At 37.1% G+C, this 15,547-nt stretch overlaps 1 protein-coding gene across 3 annotated transcripts in view; it reads left to right on the top strand.

The window, feature by feature from the left end:
• The window catches only part of LOC121508055 (zeta-sarcoglycan), a 605,848-nt gene that overhangs the window by 478,588 nt on the left and 111,713 nt on the right, over positions 1-15,547 (top strand). The window lies entirely within an intron of this gene.

Raw genomic sequence — 15,547 nt, 5'->3', positions numbered from 1 at the left:
CACTTACAATAAATAACACTTTACTTTTATGCATTGTTTTGCTTGAAAAAATATGAATAATGCAAAGTGCACTCTGGTTAAAGAAGCCACCACAAGGTCGAGCAATGACTCAGTTTCCCTTTAGGCATGTTTGGAAAGTGAACATTTGTAAGTGTGTGAATTTTAAATAAAAGAAAAAGATGCCCAGGCTACATCCAAGACCTGAATTTGACTTTAAAAACCAGCATACCCCTAAGGCTCTGCTGCCATGTTAGCTTAGCATTATAGGCACTAAACCGACACCGTCATCCAGGGGGAATTTCAATCATGGCACATTTTGGAATCTGTTGAATAAATCTTTGTAATTGCAGAGTTGTAGACTAATAAAAGAGAAGCAGGAACATTCTTGTAGTGAGTTAGGCCAACTTCATCGTTCTGTAAGAAACCTTTTAATGGAGCATCAGGCTGCCTAAAAGCAGGTGCTGGAAGTTGGCACTGGGCTTTTATTGCAGATGTAAAAGGTCAATTAATAAAGTGTCGCAGTTAAGGCACACTAACTCATATTTAAATGTGATTATTATCTCTCTTACAGCCTGCTTTCGCCTTGACTGTAGCATAGTAATGTAATCATGTTCACAAAGCATGTGAGTCTCAAACCACTCATAAAAATCAGATGTGTCCTAAAATGAGTTCCTTACGAGAGGAAAGTCTCAGATTGCCTAATGTGCATTTGAATGGGAAACTAGAAACTTTTTCTCTCTCTGTTTTTTTTTTGTTTTTTTTTTTTTTAATTTTACATTTATATGATGGGATAGGGACCAAGGCATACTCTGATGGAGAGCTATGTTGTATTTTATGAGATATTTCCTGACCTGGCCTGACAAGCATAATTGAGAAGTTTACATCTAACAAACATCCTTTTATTTTCATTTACAGCACATTTTAATGTCCTACCTTGAAAGACAACACGAGTTAAAGAGTTTTTTTTTTTTTTTTTTTTTTTTTTAACTCTTATTTTAGTCAAACACATAATGGAGGATTCTATTTGATTTTTTTTTTTCCATATTGTTTGGTTTGTGGCTTAGTATTATGTCACTCTAGTCTAAATTATACCATTGCAGGCAGCACTGCATAGCCCGTACTCAGTGCATCATTCAAGAAGTTTGCCAGTTTAGTGAGGCATTATGTGGTAAAGAAGTCTTATGGCTATGTCATGAAAGTCTGTTGGCTAATGCCTTAGGGGTGCAGTGTGTGAGATACTCCTGGTAGCATTTGGTAATACAAACTTAGTAAAAATGAAACAACATATGTACAGTTCTTTCTAAAGGAGTGTTTAATCATCTGAAAAGTTACATATGAAGCTATTTTATTTGAATTAACTTGATATAAACCTTATAAATCCTGTTTTGATCAACCAACTGAAAACTTGATCAAAAATTTGTGACCTTCTAGACAACGAAACAGGGGTGTTGGACACATTACTCCAGTTTATAAAGATCATTGAAAACAACAGTATTTTCATGCACTGGAGGTAAAAATACAATTATGATAAAACAATGCAAATGAAATATCAAAATAAATTACTTTTTTGGCAGGTAAAATCAGCTGTACATTATTTAGATATAAAATAAGCTACCTGACAGCTCTTGAAAAGAGCCGAGCTGAAATAAAAAGATTTAATTTTCTACAAAAAGCGATATTTCTTAAACTTCAGCAAAGTACAATTGTGCTTTGAATGTGTTTCCATCGAAGGGAGTTTTGGGCATGAGCTTCACAATTCTCGTAAAATCTCATCTTGCGTGACTCTGTTGCAAGGAAGCTGGATGCTCAAAACCTGTTGCATGTTGGTACAGTTATGATTTCATCTACAGCGGTTGCCTTGACTGAACAAAAGACTAAGGCAATGGGTGATAGTTCAGATGCAAAGTCCGTATATGGCGAAAGCCATGTATAAGGGTGTAAGTATGATGTAAGAAAAGTCTTGGTCTCCTCATCTGTCCGCACGTACCGTGCCATGTTGTCGGGTGAACTGGTCATGTAACACCATACGTTACGTCTTGTGACTTGTAAAAGCAGAAAAAGTGTTTCCATTGAACTTTTGTGCAATATTTCTATATCAAAATGTCTGAAAAAACCCCTCATGAGAGTGTAAAAACTTTAGAGCCCTAACTGAGAGGTTTTTTTAAATTCAGGGGTTTCAATTACCAGTGTTTTATCGCGCTATTTAGATTTTGCGCATTTCTGAGGGTAATGGAAATGCAGCTTCTGATCATTTCAAGCTCTAATTTCATTTGTTTTCAGTTCTTGGATCAGATGTCAGTGTAGTTACTGAAAGACATGTACTTTGACTTGTAGTAATGCTTGATTTTAGTGCTTTTAATGATAACGAGGATATTGAATCGTACAAGATTGGTTTTAATCCACCTGTTTGAAGAATACACATACAAATATTTATACATACAACCGTTTTGGTTATTGCATGGTACTAGATTTTGCTGGCATTTGGCTTTTGTCATGGGTCAAATATGGCTCTGGTGCAAGTGACTGACAGAGTATTTGGTTATATGAAACAGTGTTGTAACAGCAGGGAACACTAAAAAGATCACCAAGCAACTCAGTGAGGAACTCACAGACTTCTCAAAGAAGTACGTAACTCAACAGGCTATCATATGAGCTAGCTGGCTAGCCCTGCATCATAAATAGTTTGATTGTCAAATAGGAAAATGTGGGATCCAAAACGACAAATGTTGTAAAGTTGTTTGATGTCTTGTTTGTGTGCTTTTTGAAATGACTGAATAGCTTTAAAGTTGAAAATAGAGCTACTAACTTATGTTACGTGTCTCTGTGGTTTCTCTTTAGCATGAGATTAAATAGTCAGGAAAAAAATGCTAATTGGTTCCTGGAGAAATGTTTTAGTGGATAAGTAAAATCTATTTTAGTTATGAATAATGAGCATTGCGCAGGACAGGCCAACAAAACATTGTGTGCATTAAATGCTGCCAGATCAGATGTTGACATGAAAAAAATATTTATTACCAACTGACTGACAATGTCTTTTTATTAAGTGATTTTAAGCAACAGTGCACATTAATGAGCATAGACATGCTAATTTCCATCAGTAGTCCCTGACAGGTTGATTGTATAGCTATAAAACTGTACATCAAGCGTATCCATTATGAAAACTAGAAAAGCACCCAGAGAGCGCAGACCTCCGCCATTAGCCCTATATCCCAATAGTGAAGAATCAAGACTAGGTCAAAACCTAGTAAATGGCTGACCGCAACTATCTGGGATGCCTGTTGAAATGCCTGACTGGCAGAGTGTTTGTGTCATTACTGTTATTTTTTGAGCCAAATTTATTGTGGCTTCTTAAATGTTCATAGCTACATGCTGTCCTCTCTCTCTCTGTCTCTCCTCTTAATAAAGCTCTTCTCTGTGTTCATATGAAACACTACAGAGACATGAGTCAGACTTTACTGATAGAGACAGACAGTGTTACTGGAGATTAATGGTTTTTTTGTCAGATATATGTCTTTAATGGTAGTAAGTTTATACTACCAATAAAACACTAACTGTCAATGAACGGTTTATTCTAAAATAAAATAAAAACTGCAGCAGGTTTTATGAGCATTCCTAATTCTCCAGGTGTGTAAGGGTCTTTATATGTGTAAAATTAAGCAGTATTTCTACTTCAGTGTTTCTATCCTGCTTTTATATCCGTTAATTATCTATGAACAGCACATTTATCATATTCCCTGCAAAGGAAGGCACACTGAATGTTTAAGTAACGTTCTCTTGACGCAAATGCGGGGATTTTAAAATGTATTTGTTCCCCATAAACATTAAGTATTAAAGGAATATGTAAGAATTTTTTTTTTTTTTTAAACATAGCGAACACCCCTGACTCACGCACAAACACACACAGCTGGAGCGCAAACACACAGTGCTGACGCACTAGTCCTCCATGGTCAGAGAGGAGATTTAAGAGGAGGAAGCTCTGCTGTTTATCCTCCAGTATTCTCAAACTTTTGCCTCGACAGATAGAAACCTGAGGTCTAAGCTACCAACATGTTGGCATGTGTTTCAGTGTAGGTGTATGCGTGAGCGTCGCGTTTGTGTGTGTCACTTGAAAGCGGACGAGGGGGAGAGGAGAGCAGCGTGACGCTGCTGCTGTGCTCTAGATTCAACAACAGCGGTCTTATGGCAACATCCAAAGTAACAGCAATCAGCGGACAACATGGACAAACTCACCACTATGATCAGAAAGTCATGGGAGTGGAGTGAGAACATTTTTTTCTGTCACAGAAAGCCTTCAGTGTTGCTCTCTGCTCTTGTTTGGATAAGACTTGTTGTCTGGTTCAGACAGAAGCTCCGACCTGATAGTCGTTAGCTGGGACACAACTACTCATTAGCTGTTTACCAACAAGTAACCCTTTCCCGTAACAATCACATAATCATGCCGGTGGCTTTCCGTGTTGCTCTCAGCGCTAACTGTGATGAAGAAATGTGTTGGTCTGGCTAAGGCCATGCTAACATTCGGCAAGCACAACAAGTACCCCTTTCCCCCTTTAACTGTCACACACTCACGTTGAAGCGGTTTGGCAGAAGAGCAAAAACACCATTTCTGTTACAGAAAGCTTTTAGTGTTGCTGTCTTCACTTGTTTTAAGAAAGGAATGTCCAGTTTTGACTAAGAGCTGCTGTGACTTAGAGCTAATTGCTACACAAGAAACTGTTGTCCATAAGAATTGACATAAAAAGTTACATTTTCCCCCTTAACTATCATATAGTCATGCCAAAGCAGGTCAACAGAGGAGTACGAAACATCTTTCCCAACATTAAAAGCTTATAGGGTTATTTTATTCTTTGTCATACAGAAATGTGGCCCAGTTCTGGTTAAACAGAGGCTACAGCTATAGCAGTGGAGGCAGCCATTAAAGGGCTTTCAGCGTGAGTAAACCCCGCCCATAGAGCAACTCTGTATGGATGAGCCATACATACATGATGTTAATTAGAGCCTAGTTAACACAGTGGAGGTAGCCATTCAGTCCAAGCAAACGCAACTCTGTATTATAAGGCACATACAAAAGCGTCACTCACTCAGGTACCAACAGACAGACAGATATACTCACTCAGACGCAGACATTGCCGTGTGTAGGGCTGACCTCAGCGGTCAGCCAAAAATTCCTGGATCCAGACGGTGATCTGGATCACTCCCAAAATCTAATCAGTTCGTCCTTATGCCATTTCTGACATTTACTGATAATTTCATCTAAATCCGTCCATAACTTTTTGAGTTACGTTGCAAACAATCTAACTAACAAACCCTGCCGATCACATAACATCCTTGGCGGAGGTAATAAAAAATTAACATTATCTCTGACAACATGTGATGTTCAAGACTAACCATGTGATTTAAATTGTAAAATTTTACAGCAGTTTAGCAACTTGCTCTGATGCAAGAGGCTTCTGGCTGTAGATCTCTTTGGCGGGGTGTTAGGGCTTATCTGCTGTAGACCTTTGCAATGGGACGACCTCGACCCTGAGTTGGGGATTACTACCCCTTATTGGGTTTTTCCTTAGTTTGTGATGTGTTATTTTAAATTTTATCTCCCTTCCCCTTCCTCCAGCCCTAACCTTCAGGGTTTGGGTGCCTAACCCTAACCCCCTCTAGTTTAATTTAGTTACATTTATCTCCCTCAGTAAATTTTCCATTTTTATTCATAAAATTCTGCTGTTGTGAACAATAATCACTTACTGTAACCTCTAAAGCCTGAGTGTCATAGTTTAGCATAAACACATAGTATTTGGCCAAATGAATATAGAATACCAAATAATTGAATATAGACAAAAAAGGCATTAATATAGAATAACTAAAACTTAATTATAAATGTATTTCTTGCTCTTTAGGTTGTTAATATACTGTCAGCACCAAAATGTAACCATCCTTTTTGGACATCCTGTTTCAGATCTACAGGTATCCCATTAGACCGGTACAGTTTCAGTTTCAAGCATTGTTTCAGTTTTGAGTATCATGACACTAAACTTGGTATCGGTATAGAAATCAACATTTATTTCTCCTGACAACAATATTAGAAAATATTCACCCTGGTTAAGAATATTATTCTTGAAGCCTCATGCTTTTGAGAAGCCATTCCTCACATTTATAACTTTGTGTTTATAGATCTTGAAGGAAATTCTCTGAAATTCTTGACAAGTGTTGCTCATATGCAGGTATGAATGGTATTCATTGTACCTAGCTCTGCTTTTCTGCATCACTGTGATGATACAAGGAACACATTTGTAAACAGGACAACATAAAGAAAAGGAAGACAGATTGATTGAAAAATGATGCCTGCTGTGCATAGTACCTGACTGATTACAATCACACCAACTATTTCACTAAGACTATGCCATCAAGGAAAATGTCCTGTGCTGATTATAAAGGGAAGATAACATGAAATTTGTGTAACTAAACAGTCAGCTGTTTTCATAATAAGTAGGCCCTGACACCAGAAGTGCTTTTGCTATCTGTAGCTGCTTTTTTGCTTTAGGAATTTCATGACCACACATAGAGCTTCATGGCACAACCTTTGGCAGTCTTTTCATCTACAATTTCCACCATTTCATCTTCCCTCCATCCTACTTCCCTGACTCCAGAGATCAGCTTGATTAATGAAGATGACAAACAGCACTCATTTATCTCTCCCTCTGTCTCTTCCTCCCCTCCCTTACTCATATTAATGACTGTAATCAACTCTAAATAAATAATTTGTGTCCCTCAGTGCATGAATCTCAGCCTCCCACCTGTGGCAAATCCAAAAGTTGAATTAAAAGTGCTTTGCGATGCAGTTTTCTACCTTTCTTTCTCCACCCACAGTATTTCCCTCTCCTCCCTTTTCTCATATTTTCCCTAATTTATCTCTGCCTGTTTCTTTAGAGAGACACTTCAGATAGATTAAAGGTGTTCTGTGGTGCAGCAAAGGGCTCGTCTCTCTCTCTTAAAACACAACAATGTGGTGACCATCTTGTTTCCTGCTGTTGCATCATGGCCTTGCTGTACGCTGTTTACTTTCAAAGGGCCAAAATAATTCAGCTGCTTTTTCATTTGCCCCTTCTCTCCCTCTTTTTTTCTCTTGCTCCTTGAACAGTGCTGTCTAGCACTCCTGTCTGAGATAAGTTTCAAGTCACTTTGCACCAATTTGGCTCACCATTGAACAGTGTGTGTGCTTTTTCTCATGCATTTACAAAGGGTTGCTGAGTTTGATGACTGAGGGCCATCTCTTCTTTAATGTTGAAGAGGCATTTTTGAAGCAGTTGTAGTTGTTGATGGTCTAGCTTTAGTCTTCAGTTCCTGCCTTTCAAAGCCCAACACAAGATTTAAGGAAATAATTCAAGGTCATGCAGTTATCACACCAAGAACAAAAGCCTCAGTCAGCTCCTGTTAGTGTTTACAAAAGCATTTTACATAGGATTTGTTGCAGAGCTGCTGTAAAGCACCGTCATTATTGGATAATTTAATGTGATCACAGCTAACTATTTAATAAAAGTACAAAAATATAAACTATACTGTATAAATGTCAGTGTAGGTCTAAGAAATGACAAATTGTTGAAAAAAAATGTGCTGTCATTTTGTCTCAAGCTGGGTACATGCTAGAGAATTCTCAATCTCAATGTATTTTAAAAATGTGAGGATGCAGGGATGGATGGATGGATTTTGGATTTTGGACCAGCCTTTCCCAATCTAAGAGTCGGGACCCAAAATGGTTTGCAGGACAGTTTTTATTGGGTCGCCAACTGACAGAGTAAGTTGGCTAAAAAAAGACTGAATTCATTTTCCCTTTTAAAAGACTGGTATATTTGGTTTTTCTTTGGCTCTACACACTATGAGGATCTGTCACTCTTACTCTCCTCCGCTCTTCCTCGTATTCATGCAGCTAATGACAACTTCACACGCCCCCTGGTTTGACTGAAAGTTAGGAAGAAGTGAGTTATATCTGACTCTGAATGACCCTTAAAACGACATTGTCCTTGATGTCTAAGTGCTCTTAGACATCCCTGCTCTCAAACCAAATATTTAAAAAATACAGGTTCATAAGAGACATGTACTTGCTTTTGAATCAGGACGAGACACCCAATAGTCCTGAGAAAATGTCTGTATTTGTCATCCTGTGAATCATTTTGGACTATTTTTGCTTTCTTTCTCACTTGAAACAGCTTTGGGTTAAGATGTGACTAGAAATTTGAAGATTTTTTCATGATATCAAGCATTAAAACCAGGGAGGAAGTGAGGAATTTTTGTGGTATCATCGAGGGGAGAAAAATTATTCCATACACGATTCAGCATGAATAGAAGTAACAGCAGTCTGGCTCGTTCCTCCTGGTGAGTGAAACAAGTTCTAATGATAGACATGGCATGTTATAGTGTTTTCCTGATACACATATTGTGCAAATAAGATTTCTTTTCTTCTGCTGTATAGTTTCTGTTATTTAGGCCTACATTTGTTCATTAAGAAAAAAAAAAGTTTTGTTTGAACTCCCAGTGCTTGAGAAAAAGCCAGGACATTTATTTTTTTAATTGCAATTACAGTCTGGTGAACTTAATCTGATCCCTGGCCCTTTCCTCTTGCTCAACAGCAAGCGGGCCACACATGCTAAAATGGATCAAAATGTACCGAATCATATGCTCCATGGGAATGAAGCTCAAAGACTTCCAGTAACAAGACAGAATTATTTCACTGAACATTTGATTCAATATGTCTACACATGTGCCACACGTTGCATAATTTGGTTTGCACAAATCCCCCCTCAGGAACATTTTCCCTCGCAGAACACACAAAAGAGCCCACTGGGCTTTTGAATATTCATTAAATTTGACTTTCTAGACAGAGGGGAGAACTGACAAGCATATCAGGCTGACTCACTCTACAGAATGCTCATCTTAATCCAGCGATAAGCCTCGCCGTGTTTGAATTACTAATCAGGAAGTTTAGTAAGTGAAATCCAGGCAAAGCCAACATTTTTTTTTCACACCTGACATTTAAAGTAATTTTACATCCGGATGTTTCAATTCAAAGAAATGAAGTGATGTAGCCACTCTGTAAAGTAATCACTTCTAATCATGTGTTAGTTGTTGCAGCTGATGTGATTCGGCTTTTTCATTGTTTTACCAAGAAAATAATAATTAAATAAAGACAATATGGCTTACTACTACCATGTTTGCCGTCCACAGCATTGTAGATCATAATGTGCTGTTATTTTCATTTCATTGGTTCTTCATCTACAAGATTATCCTGAATAAAGTTGCACATGCTTTTTATAGTTTGCATGCATAAATAAGAAACCTTACCTGTGGTCACATTTCTTAGTATAGAAGAATGTTTGTATTTCTAGAAGTGTATTTGATCATCATCGGTTCAATAATACTACCTCAGTCCATTAACTGATGTGTAGTGTTGCAGAACCACACATTTACTCCTGAAAGCACACCTGATGAAGATCTGCTAGACTGGAACTTTGTGATCCAATAAAGATATCAGCGAAAATGTGTGGGAGAGTGAGGCTCCCCTAAAATAACACAATATAAGCTACAGCCCCTCCATTTAAATAACAGGGTTTGAAAAATACACATTTTGAGGCTGCTTTGTCTTTTAAACCTTTATAGGGCACTCATTCAAATACTTCAAAAATTTAAAATGTATGCTCAAGAATATTATCTGTGGACATCTATCCATCCATCTAACTGTAAATTTCTTTTTAGTTCAGTCAGAAAACCTAAAAAAAATCACAAATACTAAATGTCTAAATGAAGATAAGCAGTAATAAGGCTCAAAGTGAAATAAAAACTGAAATAAACCACATATATGTAATAAAAGCATTATAAGGTTATGAAATGGACCTCATGTGGATAATAAATGCAATCTATTCCAATTTGGGATGGGCGTATTGTTTATGCATGACACAGTTATAAAATTAAATCAAATCATCCACTTTTTCCATCTTTTTTTTTTCCTTCAATTGAACATTTATGAGATTTTCTTTTTCCAGGAACCTAAAAAAGATTGTTTCCTGTGTGAAGTCGTTTGGTGAACTGTTGGACAGATTTGGTGAAAGAAAACTTATGTGTGCAGGAGGGTTAGAGAGAAAAGTTTTCAAGAGCTTGAGTTTCTCTGCCTGTTATTGTGGGTGTGTGCGTGTTTGTTCGTGCATACATGCACAAAGCGTGGGCACAGACACTTGCTCCCACAGTTGCATCTGTGCTGCAGCAGACCGTTTGCTGTCAAACTGACTGATGCACTTCTGCCTGCAGCATTCAATTCATGTTGCCATCTCATTTACATACTCACAGATACACACAGAGATAAAAAAAAAAAAAAAAACACCCACTCATGCACATGGCATACCTACTCCTCAGTATTTACATTAGAGATTTATGAACATCTCATATCAAGATTATTGTGAGTACAAATTTCATCATTATCAGTATTATTGCAGTAATGCTATAATGCGCAGTCTGTTCTGCAAATCAGTAGTAGGCAGACTATGGTTCCTAAGTGCTGACAGGAAAAGGAAACAGTCCTCTTGGGGCATTGTCTTCTTGGGACACCCACTCTGCAGCATGTCTCTGGCAGCCTGTGTTATGGGGAACTTAGCCTTCACTTTGAAGATGGTACAAGGGTTCACTCCAAATAATGAAGCAACTTGGTTATCCGGAACACCTTGAAGTTGCCTCATCACACGGGCTCTATCTAGATCGATCAAACATGCCGTGCAGACACCTACTGATCACTGTAGCAGGGCCCATGCTCACAGACAATCAGGTGCCAATCAGGCTTATTAGATAAAAGTTATTATTAACAGTGCTTGCACTTAACAGGAGTTCTGTGGCATCACCTATCTGCAACCAGCTTGTTCTATTTATGTCATAATTGCTTTGTTTTGTTATTGTTGTTGTTTTTTTTTTTCTTTAATGGGGTAAACTTAGCAGTGATAAAGAGAAATAAGATCATTTGTGTCTGGTTGTTTCACTGTGAAACATTCCAAAAAATTTAAAAACACATTGATTTATCAATGAATCTTTATTTCTATCTCTAGGTATATTAGGTCAGACACACCATGCATTTTTATAGAGTATGCAGATTTTTTTTTATGTTCATAGCTTTAAAACCACCATTTTTGGTGCATAATTTAAATTTAGGTAAATTAAGTTTGTGTGAAGATGGTTATTCTTACAAAAGACGGTACACCAACACATTAACATTAGGCCATTAAAAGAGGAAGTGGGGTTTTTTATGTTCTTAAAACACATGATATTGTTCTAAAGCTGCTCAGTAATTGTTGCCCAGGCTTTGTGTTTATTTGATACAATGATATTTATCTTATTAGACAAACTCATACTTGAACAAGAACTCACATTTTCCTCATACTAGCGCCTAATTAATTCCCTACATTACATTATATTATTGATCTTAATACACCTCCAACTAGTATGGCTCAAGTTATGGTGCTTTATCTTAAGATCCAAGGCTGTACTTCAATTCATAAAAGGTAACAAAGTGATTTAGCCAATGGTGAGATCAAGCCAAGCCTTGAATGCAGCCAGAAAAAATATTAGAAACGGTCATAAAATCCACATTTAAACAGTGCAAAGACACTAAATTCTAAGTTTTATAACCTCATGTTTTACTTAAAAGCCCCGATGCTGCATTAAGCATATTGCTTTAAGTTTGACCTTAAGGAAACTATAGAGTGATATAAATAAGACATAACAAAATGGACTGTCTCTTCATAGCCAAAGGACAAATGCTTCCCAACTTACAAAGGATTTTCTGTTTGGAGGATAAATTATCATTCACAAATACAATATGCATGGCCAGGGATGAATCAAAAACCATTCAAGACCAAAGTCATAGAAATCCAAGCACATTCATGTTTGTCACATACATATAGAAAGTCTGGTCTCAGTTATTGTAAGAGAGGGGAACGGGGGGAAAGAAAGGTGAGGAGGCATCATCACAAAGCTCACTGAAGCAGACTTTAATTAAAAATTCATCTTCAACTGTTTGGGAAAACCAACCATGCATTCACTGTTTACTTGGTGTATCCACGATCTTTATTAAACCTACTCCACAGTCCTTTTACAGTGCCTCTTTACATCATATCCCATCACTGCTAGAAGGCCTAATTTAAAGGCCTGAATCAAAATGCAGGACAGCAAAACCATAAAACTTTCTTATCGCCCCACTTCTTTAAAGTGCAGTAGTACAAAAAGTTACATAAAGACTGTTTTAATAGCTGCCCGTTATTAACGGAGCATATTGGAAAGCTTTTAAACAGCTCAATAAATAATTCACTTTTGTATTCACTCAGATCATGAGCTGAAAGAACAAGAGAGAGGGGCAGAGATAACTAAAAATGGTGATAAAAAGATCCTTTAAATACATAAAAGTTTATTATATAAAGGCATTGTGATTTTTGTGGCTATCATTGATTTTGAGAGATACATTTGAAGCATTTCTTCAAGCCTTGACATAAAAAGGAGCCTTTGAGGGGCAAGCCTAAGACAGGTCTGAAGTCAAATCAGTGTTCAACTCAAGTAAAAGTCTCAAACTCCTGGTTGTTATCCATTGTTTAAAAAGGCTGTGTACAGAATGATTGGTGCCTGTGAGGCAGGGTGACATGAAGGTTACAGATTCTGCCTAAAAAGACAGAATGTGTTATGTGGGATTGGATTTTGTCATAATGGTGTTCTGGTTTTTAATTTACAGCAGTGATAATTTCATTGATTAAAACTATGACTACAGTCATGGATCAAAGTATTGGCACCCCTGGAATTTTTCCAGAAAATACACCATTTCTCCCAGAAATTGTTGCAATTACAAATGTTTTTGGTATACATGTGTTTATTTCCTTTTTGTGCATTGGAACAACACAAAAAATCGGAAGAAAAAAGACAAAATTGACATAATTTTACCCAGAACTCAAAAAATGGGCCGGACAAAATTACTGGCACCCTCAACTTAATATTTGGTTGCACACCCTTGGAAAAAAATAACTGAAACCATCACTTCCTATAACCATCAACAAGCTTCTTACACCTCTCAACTGGAATTTTGGACCACTCTTCTTTTGCAGACTGCTCCAGGTCTCTCAGATTTGAGGGGTGCCTTCTTGCAACAGCAGCTTTGAGATCTCTCCATAGGTGTTCAATGGGATTTAGATCCAGAGTCACATTTTTAAAGTGTTATTTTTGAACTGTTGGAAATTTAAAACCCATGATATTTCTCTACTCGGCATATTGGGTATAAATCAGTATTCACAGCAATGTATTTTAAATCAATTCAAGTATTGGTAGTTCATTAATATGAGTGATTTACCTTTTTATTATTTTTTATAAGTAGGCTGATTCAATCACTTCAAAGAGAATAAACGTAGTGACTATAAGTAATGACTAAAATGTTTGGAGATTTTCTTGATGAAACTGGAATAAGCACTTTATATTATCAATATATCAATTTTAATATAATTTGTCTTTTTGACCAAAACTTTATGATAACAGGTTCTACCAAGTAATGTCAATTAAACAAAAATATGTAAGGTAAAATAAGTGACTGCATAAATAGTAACCACCTTTAAAGTGACTGATCTCATTCAACAGAGTACCAGCCAACTGGTGCTAGTAGTCTCACAATTAGTGAAATGGGGATCACCTGAATGCAGTGACTGTGCCTCAAGTGATTGTACCATAAAGACGGCTATGTCTGTAAGGTCCAGTCACTGGTTAATCAGTATTCCTGGCTACCATTACACCATGTAGACAAAAGAACACTACACTACTAGTTGACTGAAGGAGGAGATGGACCACATTGCAACAGCAATGGACTTAACTTGTAGCCAGCAGCTAGCCACATTAGCTTTTTTATTCTGAAGTCATGTTTGGTTGTGAAAGATTTGGCATATTGAGAGATGCGACCAGGCTGAGACTGGTAGTTCCTGAACAGAATCTGTTAGTGTGTGGTGGGCTGTGATGATCCACTCATCCTTCACCACACTATACAAACAGAATGGTAAAATCATTATATTTTTTGCCATTGTGTGGGGTCTGTGACACTGAAAAAAATCTGTACATATTTTTAAAATCTTTGTGTTGCAGGCTTTAACAAATGTACCTCAGCAACTCTTTTCAACAGAATGGGCCAAAGTGTTCTCTTACATCTATAGAAACTTCTCTACAGTTTTCGCTCATCGAAAAGTAAGAAGGTCGCGAATGGGACTAGTTGGGTAAATTATCAGGGCTTTATTCTTTAGTCAGCTTTAGTTCTTTTGGACTTGAAAGCACTGATAGGGACTTAAAAACCATACTTCCAGCATGAAAATTCATAGAGTTAAATGTTTATGATAAAACATTTTTCGTGTTTCTTTAAAACTGCTTAGAGAAGAGCAGTCAAATATTTATTTACTTAGTTTGAAAGTATCAAGTTAGGAATTTTTCGACAAAGCAGATTGTACAGTTATATTTTACATAATCTTTTCAGAAAATAGGCAGAACAAGACAATTAGTTCAACCTTACTCCTACACAGATCTGTATAGCTACACAAAATATCATTTACATCGACCTCAGTGTCAAAAAGTTTTAGAAGTAGGAATGATGTATACGCCAGCAGAATTTTCAGTTAACCATGACAACCTGAAATTATACATTGTATCTGTTTGAATATGGTAATACAGCCAACACAGTGCTGAAGTACAGAGACCCTCAAGGCTCATGACACATGCCTGAGATGTTAGAAAGTTCAGATCTGACTCAGGACCTCATTGTACTTTAATGCCATTTCCCTTTTTTCCTTTCCATCAGTGTTTAATTCTGAAAGCGTTACTATAAATGAAACATCCCACTGAGTGAGGCACTTGTGACAACAGAGGAGATCCTGTCAGGAAGTGATTATTTAAGTCAGTGCATCAATTAACATGTCTGCTTAACGAGGGTTCCTGTTGTTTTTGGTGACAGCAGCGCTACTTTGCTGCAGTCAGTGGGTGAGACGTTTACAGGAGAAAATTAGTTGATCAAAAGCTCTTAATTTACAGAAAATGAGTGTTAGCTGCCTGTAGATGTCTAAGAAAATTAGCCAAAAAAGAACAGATCATAATCAAGGTGCAAACTACAGGGAAAGAAGGGGGAGCTTGGCTCCCTTTAATCAGACATCAGCCTCCTTGAAAGAATGATTAGGGAACATTTCTTTAAAACTGCTGAGTTTACTTTTTTGCCATGAAGTTCTATTTTTGTGTATCTTCATCAAAATAATGTGTAATATAAGACGATATAATTCCTCCATCTGACTAGATGGTCACAGACAAATGTGTCCTTTTCCTCTGTGACTTTCTCATATATTTACTTGTACAGTGGATATCCCACTTGCCTGAACAGCTAATGGTGGGGACAGGATTGCCATCAGGCCATAGTTTCAAAACCAAAATTTTAATAAAGAAAGATGGAGTAATTTCTTTCATTCACAACATTACTAGTATATTATAATGGATTATTGGACTTTGAAGCAGTATTTGTTAGCCT

This window comes from Cheilinus undulatus, linkage group 4, assembly GCF_018320785.1.
Source record: "Cheilinus undulatus linkage group 4, ASM1832078v1, whole genome shotgun sequence".
Taxonomy (NCBI): Eukaryota; Metazoa; Chordata; class Actinopteri; order Labriformes; family Labridae; genus Cheilinus; species Cheilinus undulatus.
The sequence above is the reverse complement of the archived record's forward strand: the minus strand, read 5'-3'. Positions and strand labels throughout refer to the sequence as shown.